The 21,342-nt window shown below is 46.9% G+C and overlaps 1 protein-coding gene and 1 long non-coding RNA gene across 4 annotated transcripts in view; one reads left to right on the forward strand and one right to left on the reverse strand.

The window, feature by feature from the left end:
• The window catches only part of OSBPL6 (oxysterol binding protein like 6), a 174,595-nt gene extending 154,241 nt beyond the window's left edge, over positions 1-20,354 (reverse strand). For 2 of the 3 annotated variants that reach the window (XM_083154716.1, XM_083154715.1), the window contains exon 1: positions 20,002-20,354. The gene's annotated coding sequence lies outside the window, so the exon portion shown is untranslated. The remainder of the gene's footprint in view (positions 1-20,001) is intronic. The other variant, XM_083154717.1, reaches the window with a different exon arrangement.
• Positions 19,527-20,441, forward strand: LOC146020980 (uncharacterized). Its single transcript, XR_014450857.1, has 2 exons — positions 19,527-19,688; positions 19,806-20,441. It is a non-coding gene; the product is annotated as an uncharacterized LOC146020980 (long non-coding RNA).
• The last annotated feature ends 901 nt before the right edge of the window (positions 20,442-21,342 follow it).

A 21,342-nucleotide genomic window follows, 5' to 3' on the forward strand; every position in this document is an offset into this window, starting at 1 on the left:
ATTTCCACTTCGACCACTGCATTAAACGATATATAGATCTTGTTATTCAGACCCGTCGCCATCTGCAAAATAGTTACGAATATCATCTAGGGCACCTTGGATCAGGGGTGGGCAATAAGCAGCCCTCCAGATGTTGATAAAAGTACACATCCCAGCATGCATTGCCTTAGTTTTGCTATTTGGCCGTGTTAAAATTGATACAAGGCATGCTGGGATCAGGGCCGGATTTGTGCCTAGGCCCATGAGGCCCCGGCCTCAGGGCGGCACCAATTAAGGGCGGCAGGCAGGCTGACATTATGTTAAATGGCACAGCGGGTGGGCAGCGGCGAGTGACGAGCGCCGCCGACATGAATTATCATATGTCGGCGGCAGCGCCGCTCGTCACCCACCACTGCCCACCCACTCTGCCATGCACATTACATCACCGCTTAGTGGCTGGGTCCGACGGTCCCCCTGCGCGTCCGGAAATGGCTCAGGCTCACTGCTGCCAGCTCCCGCCCATTGTTGGCTACTCTACACACACACAGTCTATTGGCTGCTGTGTATCCAGCAGCTGAGCGGCGCGCAGATCCTCCCTGCGCTCAGTCAGTCACAGTGTGTGAGCCGGAGAGAGACTGACGGAGACACTGTGCTAATCACTAAAAAAATATTAAGGTGGGCTACAGTTAAATTTTTATGAAATATATAAATAACAATGTATATACATATATGATTACATTAAAATAGGGGGAGGGGGGGCACAAAAATGTTGTGCCTAGGGGCGGCCTGACCCCTAAATTCGCCCCTGGCTGGGATGTGTAGTTTATCAACAGCTGGAGGGCCGTTTATTGCCCACCCCTGATCTAGGGTGTACCCAGCTTTAAGAGATAGTTGGATGTCCCATTTCATGCAGAGGTAGAACCCGCAGCGCAGTCAAACACTATCCGTGTTCTAGGCACCTTATACAGGTATACAGTAAGTATTCTTTGCTATTGGGCAGCCAGGTTCATTCAGCATGTACAGTAAGTCTGTAAGTGAGAGGTTTGGTAAGAGATCTCCAGGTTTTTGTAAAGCGGCAATCATTTACACTGCAAAACCAGTTTGATTCTGCAGTGTAATAATGCCCCTTTCAGACCGCACAAAAAAGAGGTATTTTGCAGATTTTTTTAAAGTTTTAAAAACGGTAATATGTGCGGTCTGAAAGGTGCAGAGTGATTTTAACGTTTCCAAAAAATGGTTTTTGGAAACGGTAAAAAAGCAGGGTCCTGCCGATTTTTTGCTGTCTGAACAGGTCTGAAACGGTACCCAGGTAACAGTGAGCACTATTGGTCCCCAGTGCAGTGCATATTTAATGAGCCGGCCGCTCATTAAATATGCACTGCGCTGGCTCAGAGCAGATCAGCTACTGCTTACTGTCAGACCCCCTACCCATATGTGATCCAGGTATTTCCCCGGGGCACTACATGTCCCAGCACGCCCTCTCAGCAGTAGCGGCGGTGCTAGGTGGGGGTGATGCCGCAGAGTGAGAGTAGTGAGAGAGAGCTGCTGCTGCTGGGCTGGAGAGAGGTGAGTGTCAGTGCTCACTCCCTGTAACGTAGGAGGGCAGGCGGGTGTGGTATAGGACTCCGACAGTCGGGACCCTGACAGTCATTAGCCCGACGTCGGGATCCCGACTGCCTGTACTCAGACAGCATGGCGAGCACAAAAAAGCCCCTTGCGGGCTCGCTGCGCTCACCACCTAATCTATTCTCCCTCTATGGGGGTCGTGGACCCCCACGAGGGAAAATAGCGGGTGGCCGTCGGGCACCCGGCTGTCGGCGTTTTGACAGTCGGGATCCCGACAGTCATTTACGGATCCCGACGTCGGGTAAATGACTGTCGGGATCCCGTCCGGCACCCGGGCAGGCAGAGTGATGCTGCTTTCACACCGCTTTAGACAAGATATTTACATGCGATGTGAAAGGGGTTAAACTTGCTCTGACCTGTTTAAAAAACTTTTAAATACCTGGTCTAAGCAGCATAAATGATTTCCGCTTTAAAAAAATGGCGATTTCTTACCAAATCTCTCTCTGTAACGATACATCACATGCGACGTACTGTACACACGGCACAATCCGGTGCGCGATGGCACGACGTGTCACTACAGCGTACATGTGGCTGCATGCCATCATTAATTGCATTTTCCCATCTGATGCACAGCACAATAGAGGAGAAGAGGCAATGAACAACCGTTGTGTACCTGCAATCAGACACACACACACACACACACACACACACACACACACACACTACTGTGCATACATTATATCATTTATTGAGCAGTATTTTAGGGGGGAAAATAAAAACCTTTCATTAAATGGGATGGCACTAAAAGAACATGAGACTGGAGTGTGAGGTGACATTAGCCGGTCCACACAGTGAACGCACCAGAGAACTCCCTGCGTCTCTACATAGCAAGGTGAACTTTGCAAAAGGCTGCATCCAACTGCAGAGAGAATCTGGGCAACCTTGACTTACGCTGGGGTGACGATCAAGACACACGGGATGTTCTAGCAAGCATCTGGTGATCCCCACTTATAGGTTATTTAGCTTCCATAGAATAGGTGCACAGGTAAACTGCAATAATCTACAGCAAGGACCGATGTGACCATCATGACAATACAGAGCACATTCTGTTGACCTTACACAATACAGAGCACATTCTGGTGACCTTACACAATACAGAGCACATTGTAGTGACCAATAAAAAGAGGGAACATTCTTTTTTCACTGTTGTACAGTATAGATTCTGATGGGTTCATTTACTAAGATGGGAGCTCTATTGAAGATACGATGCAGAAATCTAACTCTCTCTGCACATGTTACATCTGCCCCACCTGCAGTGTAACACGGTTTTGCCCATTTTGAGAACAAATGTGTCCTGAGATCAGCTCTGAATTAGGCCCTGTGTTTGGAAGTGCCCATCTACCCCATGAGAAAGCACCACAATCTTGATCTTCTGACAATATTTTAAAGTAAGCCAAAGCTTCATTGATTATATAATTATAATCAATAATTATAATAATTATGTTAGCATTTGCAAATAATGTAAAGATGCAATGTGGTTTTTTTATAAAAAAAATTTCTTTAATCTTCTATATATAAAGGTCCCATAACAGATGGAAATCTGATGAACTCCTGCGGAAACAAATTATCCACATTGTAAAATGCATTAGTTTGTATGTTCTCACTCTGCCTGTGTGCATTTCCTTCAGGTGCTTCAGATTTCTCCCAGAGTTTAAAAAAAATATCCTGTTAATTTGCTTGTGTCATAAAATCGACCTTGGAGTGAGTGTGCCCATGAACCTTGACTGCAAACGCCAATGGGGCAGGAAATCATGTGAACGATTGGACGTTCTCTGGATAGCGCTACGCAAATTAACTTTATTCCTGGCAGGTACCACTGATCAGTTGTCCCCACAATCTCTATCACTACTACTTCTATATCACGGCATGGAATTGCTATGGCGCGTCATCGGCGCTCAATGTGTTTCTGTAAGCCATTTCACTGGTTGCTGAGCGCTAAGCAGGAGATTTCAGTGGTATCTCCTGCATTACTTAATAAATGGGGTCAGCATATAAATTTAATAAAAATAAATCCTTAATGCTGCCCACTAAGGAACCAGAAGGCTATTTCCTGCCTAATGCAAGAATCTCAGAAGAGGGATCTGAATAGGGGGGCCAATGCCAGGATCGGCAGGATCCCAGGATTTAGCCCTAAAATTGCTGGGATTTGAATCCCGGGTTTGGAGTTTCCAATTTTGGGATTTCGGGATTAGACCGCACTTGTGCAGACTAATGCTGGGCAGCTCTGAACACAAGCTCAGACGCTGCCCGTCTGCTCCCTCCCGGCTGCGCGGCTCTATTCTGACATGGTACGAGGTCATACCGCGCAGCTCATCTGCCGTACTGCCACGCTCCTGGCCTCACTGCACTGCTCCCACCACACCACCGCACCGCCGTTCCTGACCACACCACCTACCATGTTAGTAAATGTGCGGGGCGGGCAGTTTTGGGGGGGCAGGACAGTTTTGTTTTGTAGGGAAGCCAATCTCGGGATTGAGCATTTTTTAAATCCTGAATCCTAGGATTGAAAAATGCCCTGGGATTGGCATCCCTAGATTTGCAGGAACCTTCTCTGTTCCTTACATAGACCGATGGCTGCACTTGGACATTTGGACTACCTGGTCATAAACACATAAGTAACTGCATCATCAGGACAGAGCCGTCCTGGCAGGTAGACTTTTTCATCCCCGGTATGCAGGGGAATTAAGGGTGGATATTTACAGGTGTACCCACGCTCATTGTTGCCAGGATGCATTTGCACATTATTCACACTTGTCATGAATATGCATCGCGCAATGGATGATCATCTGTACTGCAATTTGTTCGCAATGACTCATACATTTCCCCCTAATTGTATAAACTGTGGTGCAGAAATATTAATAACGGTCAATGAAGGCTCTAAATATTATAAATAAATATCTGTCAGTTTTTCTCTATTGTGTTAAAAAATAGTGCAGCGTACATATTCTAATTCAGTAGGAAAGCACATTGTACATAAACATCTACGATGTTGTATATATACAGTAGCTCATTGCAGTAATCCTGGAGGAGATCGAGCTCTGTCAACATTATTTGAAATTGCTGAATCTGACCCAGCAAAAGTGACAATCTCACTGCTCTGCTCCGATGGAACTTTTTTCAAAAAAAGACTTAATTAAACACGACAGTCGTGAACCTTGCCCTGTACGGAGCCTGTTTATCGGCAGGTGGGATTCAATGTCCCGCTGCCGATCAGCGAATAGCGGACGTGGATTGTCGAGATATGGCCTTGATCTCGACAATCCACGGCCGTTCTCGGCAAAACGGTCCCGACAGCTTTTAAAGTCGGGTTCTGCTGAGATGCCTGTTCAATGCTGTTGTGACCTACACAGGTGCTTCCACGTCTGAAATATGCTTTGTTTAGTGGCTGTTACCTGGTTACATGCTGTTACTTTATACTACGTAGACGGTTGATTCAAATGCTGTGAATAAGGGAACATTGGAGGTGGTTCAAATCTTCTCACACTGCCGCAAGTTCAGCCCCACCCCGATGGTTGCGGGACTGCGCCTGGTTTCTTATCTGCTGAGCCATTCACAGGGATCACTCATGTGCATGGGTCTCCCTTGGGAACGCCCAGGGTTCCATGGGCGTCCCCATGAAAACACTGGATGGGATGATGCGTTCCGGGGACAGGCGGCTGATGTCATGGGACAACAGCCGCCCGTCCTCTTTGTCCCGGAGCTCGGAAGTAAAAGTTAATGTCCACCGACTTTTACTTGCGAAGCCAGGAGAAAACATTCGATGGTCGGCGGCCATCGAATTATTTCTCATGCAGCAGAGGCATGTGGGGAGATGTGTCTTTGTAACGGCGGTAAGGTGGTGGGTGGCATTCGGCGGAGCGAGCACTCTGGTGCTCGGTAAGCTGCGATTTCTCGTACTTACAATAAACAGACAAATCCATTTTGTTAACACTATTGGCTGTATTTACATACATCCACTGCCCTGATTCTACTTTTATATATACCAAAAATAAAAATCTTAGGAGTCAATCCAGTTAGGTGCGAGTTGTTTGGGGAAACTCACAGACATTCACACAAATTCGCGCTCCCGAGGATTCTCCAATTCAATCTGAAATACCAATATGTGGGGTTAGAAAATTGCGGTGTGATGCCAAAGTCATCTTCCTAGACCCCTCCAAATAAAATAAATGGCAATTTCATTTGCAGAATCATACAGAAGGCATATTTTGGTAGACAGGTAAGTACTGGAGGTATTTAAAATGTGATTTACGCATTATTATTTTTTTTTTAAATTATAAAAACTATTTGTTTATTTTTCATACTCAAAAAAATGGAAAAAAATAATAATTTTGGGGTCATTTGAGGCCATTGTTTTAAACACACACACGCACACACACACACATACGCCGCCTGCCCGCCCCAATGACAGGTAATTATGGACTAATTAAGCTAATTTGAAACCTCCAATTGGCTAATTAGTCATTAGGGGTTTATTTTCTGAATGTCCATGGCTATTTCCAAATAGTTGGGAACGAATGATCCAGAGCTAGGATGTGACCTTGAGCTGCAACATCCCGCACACAGTACGGCATCCTCTACTACTGCCATTGTTTGGGCGGTGGAACTATTAGCTGGGAGACACTATTTGAGCCTTGACCTGCTTTCCTTTCTGTAGCCTGCAATACCAATACCATCCTGGCTTTTACCTTAAGCTCTAGGCCTCTTCTTTATATTGCTTTTCTAAGCAAATGGAGTTGCGGTGAATCCATGAATATAAAAGAGGGGTGACTTAGAAGATGCTGGAACCTAACCTAAGTCTGTAAAGGAGACTTATTACTGTACATTTACCCATGAAACAATATCTGTAGTCACTAGACAGACCAATCCTTCTCTGTATACCAATATATCCATTTCATAGTTCTAAGGCATTAAATATATTCTGAAGCACAGATAAGTCCATAATAAAACAAAGGAGAAAAAAAATATAGAACGGATGTGAATATGCAGAGAACAGGCTAATCTCCAAACTGCAACGTCCTGGAGAGAAGAGATGGGTCACGGCTATGAGTTTGTGTGAACCCGGCAAATGTGTGAAGTCTGTGCGAGAGGGTGGAACAGGTGAAGACCGAGAGCAATCCCTGACCGGGAATGGAACCCAGGCTTCGGCAGAGAGAGACGTATCCTGACCACTGGATCACCAGGGCTTTGTTAGCAGGGTGGAAAAGTAAAGCTGAATGTCTGAGGTGATCAGGTTATCAGGTTGCTGTGGAGAAGACTGTGTTGATGCTATCAACCAAAGCTGGATACTGGATACTAAAGGAGCAGACTAAGTTCTGTGTGAAGAGGGGAAAGATAAGCGAATAATCACATATATCCAGAGACCGCAACACGATTAGGAATAATAAAAATTACATTTATTTGTATATAAAAATACATACAATATATAACTATACCATTGATACAGACTTATAAATAGACAATAAAGAAATAAAAAATTAATAAAAAGAGTATGCACTCTTGCACTTGATGAATAATTTCAGCAGCTGATTGTCCTGATAATTAACAGTTCAAAGAACTCTCCTTGTGCAATAAATAGGAATATTTTAGATTGATACTGTATCTCCCTGTGTGCGATCATGAAATATCGATTTGTTGGAAGACCAGCAAAGGATTAGTAGCCGCTATTTCTATTTGTGATCCGTACTGTCCGCAGACAGCTCCAGCTACCTTGCCAGCGCTCGCCACCTGTTGACGACCCGCTGATGTCACGATATGCAGGGAGCGAGCCGTCCGCCTACGGCAAACAGCACAGATGGATGAGTTGCCGGGAACTGATGAAGATTGTATATACTACAGGTAGACTCACCCAGGCTCTTGTTATTGGCTTTTTCTGCTGGAAAATGGCTAGCGCTGTTGAAGACAAAGTGCTGGGGAGACTCATGTTAATCGGTGATGCAGGGAACCGGCTTAATAGATGAAAGCAAGTTAGGGAGATTGCACAGGAATGGCTGCTGGTAAGATACCACACGGGTGTATGCTGGCTCTGCCCCTTACGCCAGCATACACTCCGTGTGGTATCTTACCAGCAGCCATTCCTGTGCAATCTCCCTAACTTGCTACAGCTGTCAGAACCTGGGCTAGAGAAGTCTCACAGGTGTGTAATTAAGGAGAGCTGACCATAGTTCCACACACACAGTGATTGCAGCCTTGGTGCAGGCTGAATTAATCCAGGCAGAATATACTTAAAGAAACGGGAGAACAGAAGACCAAACACCCAGGTTCGTGACAAGATGGAGTACGGGAGGCCAACAAGAGGCCAACTCTAAAAGAGATACAGTCTTCCATGATGGAGATGAGAGTAACATGGGGGGAGGATCAACTGGCACGCTTCGTAAATCTGAGTTGTACGGGAGGGTGTCATGAACAAAACTCATCAAAGCGCAACAACAATTTGCCCAAAGACATGTAGAAGACAATATGGAGGAAGATCATATGGTCTAATGAGAACAAATCCAGCCTAAGCAAAGCTTAGCACAAACCTAACAATGCTTATGGTGGAGCAAAAGTCCGAGAAATCCTAAAGGAAAAGCTGATGAGCTCTTCAAGAGAGTTCTCTTACAGCTTGATGATGACCCAAAGCAAACAGTAGCAGCCACGCCAGACTGGCTGAACAACAAATAGGTTAAACTGGTCTAGATCAGATCTCAATAAAGAATTTGTGTCAAAAAGTAAAAATTGTGTTCCACCAACGATCACCAGCCAACCTGGAGGGAGGGAATACGAATGCAATTGCTTCTTTCTTCAGGGTTGAAATCGAGATTGAATAGCACAGCTCCGTGTACACATTTGATTTGGACTATACACAGTACAGACGTGTACTATATAGTCTTGCCTACCATGTCTATTTTTATTTTTGATTTCGAAGCCGAGGGGCTGCGCATCGGGATCGAATCGAAATCCAATGCGTTCCATTTTGATTCAATTTTGCGTCTATAAGCAAAATCAAATAGAAAAATAGATGAAATCATACTGTGTGCACGGCCTAATACACTCAAACTTGCACCCCAAGTGGCAGCACCAGTTACGCAGCCCTCGATATGGTGCTGCCCAGGACTCAGTTGTTTAGAGCCACTACAGGTATATTATGGTGCATAGATGAATGTGTGGTGATGCTCAAACCATGGACGCTCCTTTATTAATATAGATACTCCCCTATGGCTGTTGACTTTTTGGGGTCAGAAATCCTCCAAATGATGGTATTTCTTGATGACTCAGTTTTCATGGTGAACATGTAAAGAAAACATCTCCTATATATTTGGCTACATCTGTCACTCAAAGTGGGTGTCTGTGTCTATAACGCTCTGTTCCTGGACTTTCCTCTTAATGTGTGATTGCCTTCATCTGTGCTGAACACCTTTCTGAGAAATTAACCTGTTTAAAACAGGTGATGGCAATCATACATTAAGGGGAAGTCTAGAAACAGAGCATTGTGTCCCTCCTGGAGAGGGTCATGTTGGGAGGTATGTGACAGAGAACCAGCCCAGTGAGCCCACAGACAGTGCCAGACACCCACTGCCTTCCCATGTTGCCCAGCACTGCTACTCCACAGCCACCAGGTGAGCGCCCCCCTCCCGCGATTTGCGGCAAAACCTCCCCCCCGCGCGCCCCCCCCCCCTCCCGCGATTCGCGGCAAAAACCCCCGCTCCCCCGCGACCCCCCCTACCGCGATTCGCAGCAAAAACACCCCCGCTACCCCCCTCCCGCGATTCGCTGCAAAAAGATCCCCCCCACGACCCCTCCCGCAATTCGCGGCATAACCACCACCCCGCGACCCCCCCTCCCGCGAATCGCGGCAAACCCTCCCCCGTGACCCCCCCCCGATTCGCGGAAAAAACACCCCCCCCCGGGACCTCCCTCCCGCGATTCCCGGCAAAAAGAACCCCCCCGCGACCCCCCCTTGCACGATTGGCGGCACCCCCCCTGCGACCCCCCTCCAGCGATTCGCGGCACCCCCCCCGCAATTCGCAGCAGCCCCAGGATTAAATGGCACATGCAAAACACTGACATGGCTATGGTCGACAATGAAAAAGGTTGACATGAGTTTTTGAAAATTTATTTTAAATTTTTTAAATTTTTTCATATTCTTTGTCATGTGTCGACATGGACACCAATGAATATTTACATGTGTTGACCTTTCTGTGTTGATTTTTTCTTGTGGCGATTCGCGTCACACACCCCCGCAACCCCCCCTCCCGCGATTCGCGGCACCCCCCGTGACCCCCCACCTCCCGCAATTCGCGGCAACCCCCCACCGGAACCCCTGTGAACCCCGCCCTCCCACGATTCGCTGCACCCAACCCCGCGACCCCCCCCTCCCGCAATTCGCGGCACCCCCCGTGATTCGCGGCAGCTCCAGAATTAAATTGCACATGGAAAACACTGACATGGCTATGGTCGACAATGAAAAAGGTTGACATGAGTTTTTGAAGTTTTTTTTTCATTTTTTGAATATTTTCATATTCATTCTCATGTGTCGACATGGACACCAATGAAGTGCCACACTTATGTCAACATTTACATGTGTTGACCTTTCTGTGTTGATTTTTTCTTGTGGCGATTTGCGTCACTCCCCCCCCCCCCCCCCCCACCCCCCCACAACCCCCACTCCCGCGATTCACGGCGCACACACACACACATCCCCCGCGATTCTCGGCACCCCACCCCGTGACCCCCCCTCCCGTGATTCACGGCACACCCCCGCGCGACCCCCCCTCCCATGATTCGCCACAACCCCCGCCCCGTAACCCCCCCTCCCGCGATTCGCGGCACCCAACCCCGCGACCCCCCCTCCCGCAATTCGCGGCACCCCCCCCCCCCCCCGCGATTCGCGGCAGCTCCAGAATTAAATTGCACATGGAAAACACTGACATGGCTATGGTCGACAATGAAAAAGGTTGACATGAGTTTTTGAAGTTTTTTTTTTCATTTTTTGAATGTTTTCATATTCATTCTCATGTCTCGACATGGACACCAATGAAGTGCCACACTTATGTCAACATTTACATGTGTTGACCTTTCTGTGTTGATTTTTTCTTGTGGCGATTCGCGTCACACCCCCCGCAACCCCCACTCCCGCGATTCACGGCACACACACACCCCCCCGCGATTTTCGGCACCCCACCCCGTGACCCCCCCTCCTGTGATTCACGGCACACCCCCCGCGACCCCCCCTACCATGATTCGCCGCAACCCCCGCCCCCGTAACCCCCCTCCCGCGATTTGCGGCAACCCACCCCGCGACCCCCCTCCCGCGATTCTCTGCAATCCCTCCCCTCCCGCGATTCGCAGCATCCACCCCCCCACAACCCCCCCTCCTGCAATTCGCGGCACCCCCCGCGACCCCCCCTCCTGCAATTCGCGGCACCCTCCGCGACCCCCCCTCCCGCGATTCGTGGACACCTAAGTTGCAATACAGGGCATCTTTCATACAATTCTAACCATATTTCTCATATACAAACGTTCACAAATTAAGGGGGCGCAGCCCCTTATGACGGTGTGAAGAGCGCCCGTAGGGCGCGATGAATCACCTAGTCTTCATATATTCACCATGAAAAACTGGCTTACCATGCACTTGTAGCACTGTCTGGGGCTATTCAATTCTGAAGTGCATATGGAAATCTTGCCCTTATGGAAATCCCACCACGCCAGGCGGAAAAAGCATCTGTTTACGACACTATTATGCCGAATGTCATTCAACCTATTCAATGTAGGCTCTGTTCTTCCAACTGGTGTAAAGTCCCGGCATCGGTGAAAATGGGCGCCGATAGTCGGAAATTACCGCAGAATTGAAAATCCAGTGGCCACTTCATACAATCCAGATTCACATCCATAGGGAGGCAAACCTGTTGAAGGCGAGTCCCGGGTGGGATTGAATACTGTTGGTTGCTATATTCGCTCGCCAAAAATAGCGTCTGGGATTGAAACCCCCCTGGTTTAGGTCACCAGGGTTAAGTTCTAACCCCCCACCCGCAATAAAACCCTGTAAAAACGGTAATAGTTGGGTAATCAGAGAATAGCATGCTCCCATACAGTGGATAACTGTCAGCACTTTGGTTGGTAGATAGTTACAGCCACCAATCGCCATGCTGATAGCCATTCACTGTGTGGCCTGCAGGCTGGGGAGACAGATAGAGGGCTGCCTGGCCACTCTGAGTGACCACCACCCGTCCTTGCTCAGAGGCTCCTTGGATTGTGGGGCCCTGGGCAGCTGTCCATTGTACCTATACATTACATTGCCCTGACCACCATTACTAGTATTGGCGTTTACATCTATCCTATGGTGGGTGTAAGAGATCTGTGCAAAATAGGATCCGGGTTTTCGGCATATGCATCACTCAAGTCTGACTGCATGCTCACAAGACACCTATGACACTGATATATTCCCAGCATGCACCTAACTGCGGTCCAGTGGTCTCTGAAATGCAACTTTCACATAAAGATAGAAATGGTATCCGGATGGCTGACCATTACTAAGTCGAAAGACAATAGTTCAACAACATACGGTCGACAAAAAGTTCAACACAAGCATTAGGTGACAATGGTTGACATGGTTAGCTTTTTATTTTCATTTATTGGACTCTCTCAGCCATGCAAGGGGACACAGTGCACTGATTGGGGTACCACGTGCTCATGTGTCGTCATTGACACAAAAAAATGTGAAAATCTCATGTTGACCTTTTAATCTGACAACCGTTTCATGTGTCAAACTTTTTCCAGTGTCGACCCTTTGCACGTCAACCTGCTATCCCACACCCGACAGAAACAGCCGAGACTGTGACTCAGAGCTAAGCGAAGTTGCACATGGTTGCTACAGCACTAAGGGGGTCATTCAGACCGGCTCACTGGGCTGCGAATTCACAGCCCGAGCTATTATCAAACGACCATGCACTGTACACAGTAGGCAGCAAGCAAGGCTGATTGACACCCTACGGATGTTTGGGGCGTGTCGCCAGCGTCCCACAAAAACACAGGCGTTCTCCTCGGCCGTTAGGATGGAGGGCCACTGACGTCATCACCGGCCTCCTTCTCCCCACAGCCTTTGTGCACCCACAGCGCCAAGTGAGTCCTGGCTTACTCAGCGCTGCTAACAGGGGGGAAATCATTAGATGGCGAGTCAGGTTCCCCCTGTGTGCACGGCTGCGTACGTGCTCACAGCCGTGCACAGGGGCGTGGGAGTTCGGCGAGGTAGCATTTACCTGCTCACTGGGTTCCCAACAATTGCAGCCCAGCGAGAAGGACTGGATCGGACCCTAGATACGGGCACGCACGTGACATTCCGCACACAAGAACCTTCTAGATAGACACAATTGCACATCTCGTGGTGACTGTCCTCCTCCTTTTCCGTCCGATCAGCTGAGATTCTTTTGTCTGCAAATCTGATGATGGTGTGAATTTTAATTAAAATACTGATATAAATGAATAAATGAGAATTTGAAACTTGAAATGATAAAAGTACAGTATGTTCAGGCCAGGGTGCAAGATAGCGGGGAACAAAGTCTCCTTACGAAATAGAGATCTCATCAAACCACTGATGCTCAAGTAATTAGTCAGTAAAATATGAGGCGCTATCGGGCTATTTCTAGGTTGGCGGTATAGGAATCTTGACAGAACATTTAAATATCTATCTTTCAAGTGGTACCTAAAAGAGGGCGACAACCTTCACGTCTCGAGTGGCAATTACAGAGTTATTACAGCTTAATTCATCTGCGTGTAAAATGTGTCTACAAGAGATTGTGATGGTTTCGGGTCATAAAGAAGGGACGGCCCACCCGTACCAGGCATCATATACTGGGGGGAGACGCATCAGATGGTGTAATGAGGACAGGTGACTGGAGATGTCCTGGGGGGGTTCTGCTTCTACAGTGTCACCGGTCATAGTCCTCTATAGTGCCACCAGCCTGTCATAACCTAGAGCTGGGAAGTGCTTAATACAGGGAGAGAAGTTGCACATGCTGTAGCAACCTTTCATCTTCCAGTCATCAACTCATAGATTATACTTTATAAATGACAGCTGGAGGTAAAGATGGGAGTTCTACTGAAGAGGACTTGTTGCCCATAGCAACCAGATTCTATTATCTTCTAGAAGGTGCTAAATAAATAAGACATAAAATCTATGGGCAACATCTCCTCTCCAACAGAACTCCCATCTTAGTAAGTTTCCCCACCTAGAATCAGCTATGAACGACTTCTAGAGTCGCCGACCATCGAAAGATGTGGAAGGTGCACGCATATGTAAGGTTGCTCTTGTACGCTCGGGGGGGGGGGGGGGGGGGGGGGTAAGTGGGCGGGCAGCTGACATCCGGTGAGGCCAACTGCTCGCCCCCACATGTCCATCACGGACTCATTAGCATTAAACGCTGGGCTTTCCCATATGCTAATAGCCAGCCCGCCGCCCGTCGCCCCCGGCAGTTTTTTCACGCATGCTCATGCACAAACACTAAGCATCGGCCACGTGCGAACGGACCTGAATAAGGTCCCAAGGGTGCGATTCAGACCTGCTTGTTAGGCTGCGTATATTTGCTGCCTAGCGCGCAGGTAAACGTGTGTACGCTTACACAGCCATTTGCATGCGGCCAGACAAAAAAAGCATTCGATGGTTAACAACCATCGAATGCTTTCCCTCTTTTCGTTATGACTTTTCATTTGCGCTCTTCCCAAAAAATTGGGGGTAGGTGCCGACGTTGTGTGATGTCAGCGGAACACCCCGAGCAGGCAGGGGCACGCCTGTGTTCCAACGGGCCCACCCAGAGTTTCAATGGCCACGCCCAGCATTTTTGTGGACACGCCCATGAAATGCCAGGTGCCCACCCCAGAACACCTCCTGTCTGCAAATCAGGCAGCTCGCTTGCTGCAGGTGTTTCCACATGCACATTATTGCGTATTCGCACAGGGACGGGGCCAAATTCGGACCTAAGTTTAATGGCTTCTGAAGTGGTGATTTTTAGTGACTCCGGAATTCGCATCCAGATGTTTTCCCATTATAAAGTATAGAAATCGTAAATTTAATGGGATGCGAATTCGAGAAAACGTTACTAAAAATCGCCATACAAACAGACCAGGTTGTGATGGGCGAACTTGCCAGAATCATGCACAGACTAGTGTGATCTGTGCATGGTTCTGTTCAAAAAAAGGGAAAAATTATTAAAATCAGGAAAAAAATGGTGCGGGGTCCCCCCTCCTGAGCATAACCAGCCCCGGGCCCACCAGCCAATCATGGTCCGGAAAATCCTGATGCCGGACCATTATTGGCGGGCCTAAGTCTCGGTCGAGGGGTGGAGCCCCAGAGGTAAACACAACACCGGATCGTCACTTCAGCGGTGCAGGGGTCCCAGAGAAGCCCTGAAGACATCTGCCGCCCATCGCCGACATAATTATCGCATATGCTCTAACATATGGGATAATTATGGCAAAGGACAGCTCTTGCGTTAAGAGCTGTCCTTTGCGGTGAGTCAGCGGGTCCCGGCGGCTCCCCTCTCCCTGCCTTACCCTTAGCTCTGTGCTGCCCGGACACACCGGTCGGTGCGGGGTGGCGGTGGGTCACGGTAGAAGCCCATAGGCTGCTATGGGGCATCGCTAGCTTTTGCTGGCGATGCCCCCCGTCGCGGTAACCCGGCAAGGGATATTTAGAGCATACAAAATGTGGTAAAAACCCCAATAACGGGGATTTTAACGCATTTTTAGTTTAGAGAATCTCCCCCTAGTAAGTACAGGTAACCACATGGATACTACTGGACAAGGGGACCGATGCTTCATGGCAAATTAGGTAAGTTTCTGTGTGTATGGGTTCCGTGTGCAATAAAGTTTTACTCTTTTTTTTTCACTTTTTTTTTTTACCAAAAATCGCACATGACTGAAAATCGCACCATATTGCCCTTTTTTGCCGCGATTTCACATCTAATTAAATAGTCGTATTCCCGCAAAATAATTTGATTTTTAAAAGTGCCATATGGTGCAATTTCGGAAAATGCCGAAAAACCACATGCTATTAAATGTCACCCTGGGTGAGATTTAATAGGATGAGATATTCAGAAAGTGAGAGATTTGAGAAGAAATCTCCAGTTTTTTTAAAGCGGCTACCATTTACACTGCAAAACCAGTTTGATTTTGCAGTGTAAATGATTGCCGCTTTAAAAAAACTGGAGATTTCTTCCCAAATCTCTCACTTTCTGAATATCTCATCCTATTAAATCTCACCCCCTATGTCTATTCAAGCTGTAAAACATCTCCATCTATATATGTGTGAAGAAGACTCCAATAAAGGGAAAGGATCCAATCTGTGGCTGCGCAAGTTACAAAATGATAGACGCTTCTCCCTGGAAACCCGCATTATAATAGCTTGAGAGGTTTCGACAGAACCTTGCGGCTAATTAACTTATTTAATTTCATGTGGTTAAGAACGTAGTTTACTGAGAAACATTACAACCATCTCTTTGATTAAAATAACATTTACGGCAGAAGTTGCTGGGCACCAGCTAATGTCAGGAAGTGTCAGAACACAATCAGCGCTCTGCTCTGTAGGATTCAGGAACACTCGCTGCCCCTAATGGTGACTTTGGCAGCAAACTAAAGGCCTAGTCATTTTCCTAAAGCAAAGCCATTCAGCGCTTTTGTTGTCGATACGTAGGCAAATACAGTGTATGGTAAAGATGATTATTTGCTTAAGTCTACAGAATCTGTCCATTTAAATAGCAAATCTAAATCTCCGTCACTCACTTCTCTATGTACCACAATGTATGGAAATATTGACTCCAGCCCTTGGTTTAAGGAAAGCTACATTCAATCCCAGAAATGTAAATTGCAGTGTAAAAATAAAGCAGCCAGTATTTCTCTGCACAGAAATAAAATAACTCACACAAATCTAACTCTCTCTGCACATGTTACATCTGCCCCACCTGCAGTGCACATGGTTTTGCCCATTTTGAGAACAAATTTGTACTGCGATCAGATCTGAATAAGGGCCATAGTACGTTTGGAGAGGAAGATGAGCTGGGCATCAGCATTGAGGATAGATTGGAGGAGTGGAGCGAGGCTTTCTCCAGGAAGGCCCAAACGTAGGAGATTACAGTAGTCCAATCTGGATATGGCTAGAGAGTGGACGAGGGTCTTCGTAGCATCCTGAGTGAGGAAGGGTCTAATCCTGGAAATATTTTTGAGGTTGAAACAACAGGACTGTGGAAGATGCTGAATGTGTGGTTTAAAGGAGGAATGAATCAATAATAAGGCTGAGGCAGCGTACTTGGTGGCTATAGGAGATAATTGTTCCATCAATAGATAGTGAGATTGTGGGAGGTGAGTTTATGGGGGGGGCAGGAAGATGATCAGCTCAGTCTTAAGGACCATACACACTGAGCGACTATGCCCAGCGTGTATGGACAGCGATGAGTGGCTTTCCCCCTGCCCGGCGCCGACGGAGGGGGGAGGACGGCGTTGCATAGCGCAGCGCTATGCAAAGCCGTCCTGAAAGCCGCTCATCTGCGGGTATAATTAGCAGATGAACGGCTTTCCCGGCGATGATGCGGGAGCGCGCAGCAGCGCTCACCGCTCATCGCCGGGGCATACACACTGGGCGGCTTTGAGCTGAAAGCCGCTCAAACTGGGTGTTTTGAGCGACTTTCAGCTCAAAGTCGCCCAGTGTGTATGGGTCTTTAGACAGGTTTCATTTAATGATGCGCTGGGACATCCAAGAAGAGATAGCGGACAGACCATTGGAAATATGAGTGAAAGAGAGGTAGATTTGAGTATCATCAGCATAGAGGTGATATTGGAAGTGAAATGAGCTCATCTATAGAGAGAAAACAAGAGAGGACCAAGAACAGAGCCTTGGGGGACACCTACTATCAGTCGAAGTTCGGGGGAGGTGAAGTCGCGAGAGTAGACAGAGAAGGTGCGGATAGAGAGGAGAGAGTAGTGTCACGCAGGTAAAGGGAGTAAAGATTTAAATCAAGCAGATGTTTAGAAAACATATGAAACCCCCACAAAAAACTAGTGTCAACAATTTGTATGTCAACTATTGTTATGTTGACCTTATGTAACTGTCAACCATATGGTGTTGACCAGTACACTGTTGATCTATCCATGGGCCAGATGTATCAAGCTTCAAAAAGTGATAAAAAGGAGAGTGATAAACAGCCAGCCAATCAGATCCTAACTACCATGTTACAGACTGGGTTTGAAAAATAACAGGTATGAGATGATTGGCTGGCTGTTTATCACTCTCCATTGAATCACTTTTGAAGCTTAGTGCATCTGGCCCCATATACCTTAATAAAAATCGATAGGCAAAGCCAGTGCTAGCGGCTGCTAATTATAAAATGTGGAAGCAGCGCTGTGTCCACCACACACCTGACACTAAGGATGACCGGTATGCACAGTGTATAATACGAGTGACATGAAAACATACCGATACTTTAGGGTGCCGTTATTCAAGAACGTTTGGGAACCACTGATCTAAATGTAAAATATAAGATACCTTGAAGATAGATACCGCTAAGATACGTCCCATCTCTACCATGTGTGGTGGTGTAACTGTCCCTTCCCCCTGCCAAGAGCTCCCAGCAGGACAGCACCAAGAAGATGCACTCCGTGAACATGAATGCAAATGTGGTGAGAGGGGAGAACGAGAGAGAGAGATTGGTCAGCATGGATGGTGTAGTGGTTAGCATTACTGCCTCACAGTGCTGAGGTCATGGGTTCAATTCCCACCTTGGCCCTAACTGTGCTATCCTCCCCGTGCTTGCGGTACTCCGGTTTCCTCCCACATTCCAAAAATATACAGGTAGGTTAATTGGCTCCAACAAAATTAACCCTAGAATGTCTGTGTGTGCCTATATATGTGGTAGGGAATATAGACTGGGGCAGGGACTGATGTGAATGTTCAAATATTCTCTGTAATGTGCTGCGGAATATGTGTGCACTATATAAGAAACTGTGGTACTTATGTAATATCTGGGCTCCTGTTTTTCTTATGAGACCACGTCCGCTCGCCACACTTCGGGCACGGTGGCTCGCTGCGCTCGCCACACTATATAAAATCAATTCCATGTGTAGTTGGATAGTAGGGGTATGACAAAATGGGGTGCATTTAACATGGGAGCCCAGATAATACATAAGTACCGAAACTGTTAATAAATAAATAAATAAACAAATATGGATAGATAGATAGATAGATAGATAGATAGATAGATAGATAGATAGATAGATAGATAGATGAAATATGTAAACATCTAGCTTCAATGTTACTCGATACAAGGCTTTTTAATATTAGACCATGAGACAAGTTGTCAACTCCTAAAAATATCCCTATGTTCCAGACAACAAACCTTGAATAATTGGAGTCATGTATAAAAGCATACAAGTTATTGTAACCCATGGCAACTAAACAGACACTTCCTATTACAAGTCTAGATGAGTTCATAAAATTAAATTGAATGTCTCCCTGTGTGGTTTGGGCTATAGATCATTTTTAGCACAGTCATAAACTATCCCTGTTATTTGTAGAGACAGTAGAACACTGGGTAATACTAGGGGCAACATCCAGTAAAAACAACTCTGCTTATCACCCCAAAAAAAATCAAAGACAAATACATTCTTAGGTATTGTTAAAAAAAAAAAAAGTGTTGTAACATTTTAGGGGGGGGGGGGAGTTCTATTTAAGATAGGGTGTTGCTATGGGCAACCAATCAGATACTATCTTTTATCTTCTAGAAGGTACAATATAAATAAAAAAGTAGATTCTGATTAGTTACCCATAGCAACATCCCATGTAAAATAGAACTCTCATCAAAATAGATTTCCCCCTATGTATCCATTTTCCATTTGCCAGCTCCATGACGTCATCCTCAGCTCACAGTGTTCATTGTACAGCTCTGGGAACCACGTATGACGTCATCTGCGTTGGCTCACAACTATTCCAGCAAGGACACCGCAACAGGGAACTGGATCCAGGGAGCCTGTAACAACCCCAGCAGCATTGCTTATGGGCTGTCATGCAGCATGGGGAGATGAATGGGTGACTGCAGTGCTCCCTCACACTCTCAGCAACTACTGTAGGTGACAGAACTTACTAAAGCGTAAACTTTATCTCTCTCTCAGCCTTATGAATAATTGCCCCTGATCAATAACACAAGGTGCTGAATGTCCAACTTTCACTGTCCCCAAAGCAGAATGGCATTGTCACGCATGGGGTGAGAGACTGCAGTTGGAAACCACTTTGTAATGCTCATCAGTTACATTGATCTGCAATGCAAACATCCAATACCAGGCTTATACAGCTGCAATTGCCAGATCCTGGTCTGATGATCACACAGGCACTGCCAGCCTCCCTGCCTGCCTGACACTGGACAGCTGAAATGCACTTACCAGCAGATAGTGATGCAGCAGAGAAGAAAGCTTCCAGCAGCCAGACAGCTCCTGATCTGACACCTGCAGCAAAGCCTCACATTGCACTGTCAAGGGCACCATGCAAAGATCCCTGATTCCTACTGAACAGCTCTCTGCAGCACTGCATCAGCCTGCTACCAAGGTGCAATCCCCCGGCTTCTTCGAGAATAGGCTCCAGCACAGTCCTGTATTCTGTGCCCCTCTCTCTCTCTGCAGTTCTCTGGCCGGGTAACCGGTTGCCCCTCCCTGCAGTGAGAGGCATGTGCAATCCTATGGGGACAGCAGGGAGGAGAGGAAGAGCTGGAGAATGGAGTACAGATGGATCTGGCTAGCTCAGTCTCTCTCAGCAGTACAGCATGCAGTGTTCTCCCCATCACCGGTGTCACTTGCAGAACTGGAATAAAACAGCATCTACAGTACTGTATGATTCCCCTGTATTATGTGGGCAGAACATTAAACAGTGCAGGATGCTAATGTCTAATGGAAACATTGCTGTATTTACTAATAAATCTAAATAGCTGAAGCTGATTCAATGACAGGTGAAGTAGTCAATTCCAGTCAATGACAGGTGATGTAGTCAATTCCAATAGCAATATAACACAAACATGCACAAACTTTCCAATGGGTTTCAAAGTCTAAACATGACGTCATAAAGTTGTACTGGTATTAGCAAAATTACATTAATAAAAAGTTTTGTGCAGATCAAATTATACCCCCTAACCTTTGAGCAACCAATCAGCTTGTGTCTTTTTTTTCTATTACAGCCTATAAAATCACAGATTGGTTGGTAAGGGTAACGTCTCCTCCACCTTACAAGGCCCCTTATTCTGGTTCACTCGCAAAGGCAAATTCCTTCTCAAATGGACAAAACCACGTGCACTGCAGGCGGGGCAGATGTAACATGTGCAGATAGAATGAGATTTGTTTCTGTGCAGGGTAAATACTGGCTGCTTTATTTTTACACTGCAATATAGATCTCACTTTGAAGTAAAACCCACCCAAATCTAATTGGGTGCCGGACGGCTCCCCGACAGTCGGGATTCCGTCAGTCATTCCTCTGATGTCGGAATCCCGACTGCTTCCTTGTGGGGGTCCACGACCCCCCATAGAGGGAGAATAAAATAGGTGGCGAGCGCAGCCCGCAAGGGGCTTCATTGCTCTCCCCCCGCTATGCAGTCGGGATTCCGACGTCGGAGAAATGACTGTCGGAATCCCGACTGTCGGTCATTTATACCACACCCATCTAATTCTCTCTGCACACGTTGTGTGCAGTTCACGTGTTCGATGTGTTTATACAACATAAATGCAAGATTCCTCATT

The sequence above is a fragment of the Crinia signifera genome, chromosome 7, assembly GCF_055691185.1.
Source record: "Crinia signifera chromosome 7, ASM5569118v1, whole genome shotgun sequence".
Taxonomy (NCBI): domain Eukaryota; kingdom Metazoa; phylum Chordata; class Amphibia; order Anura; family Myobatrachidae; genus Crinia; species Crinia signifera.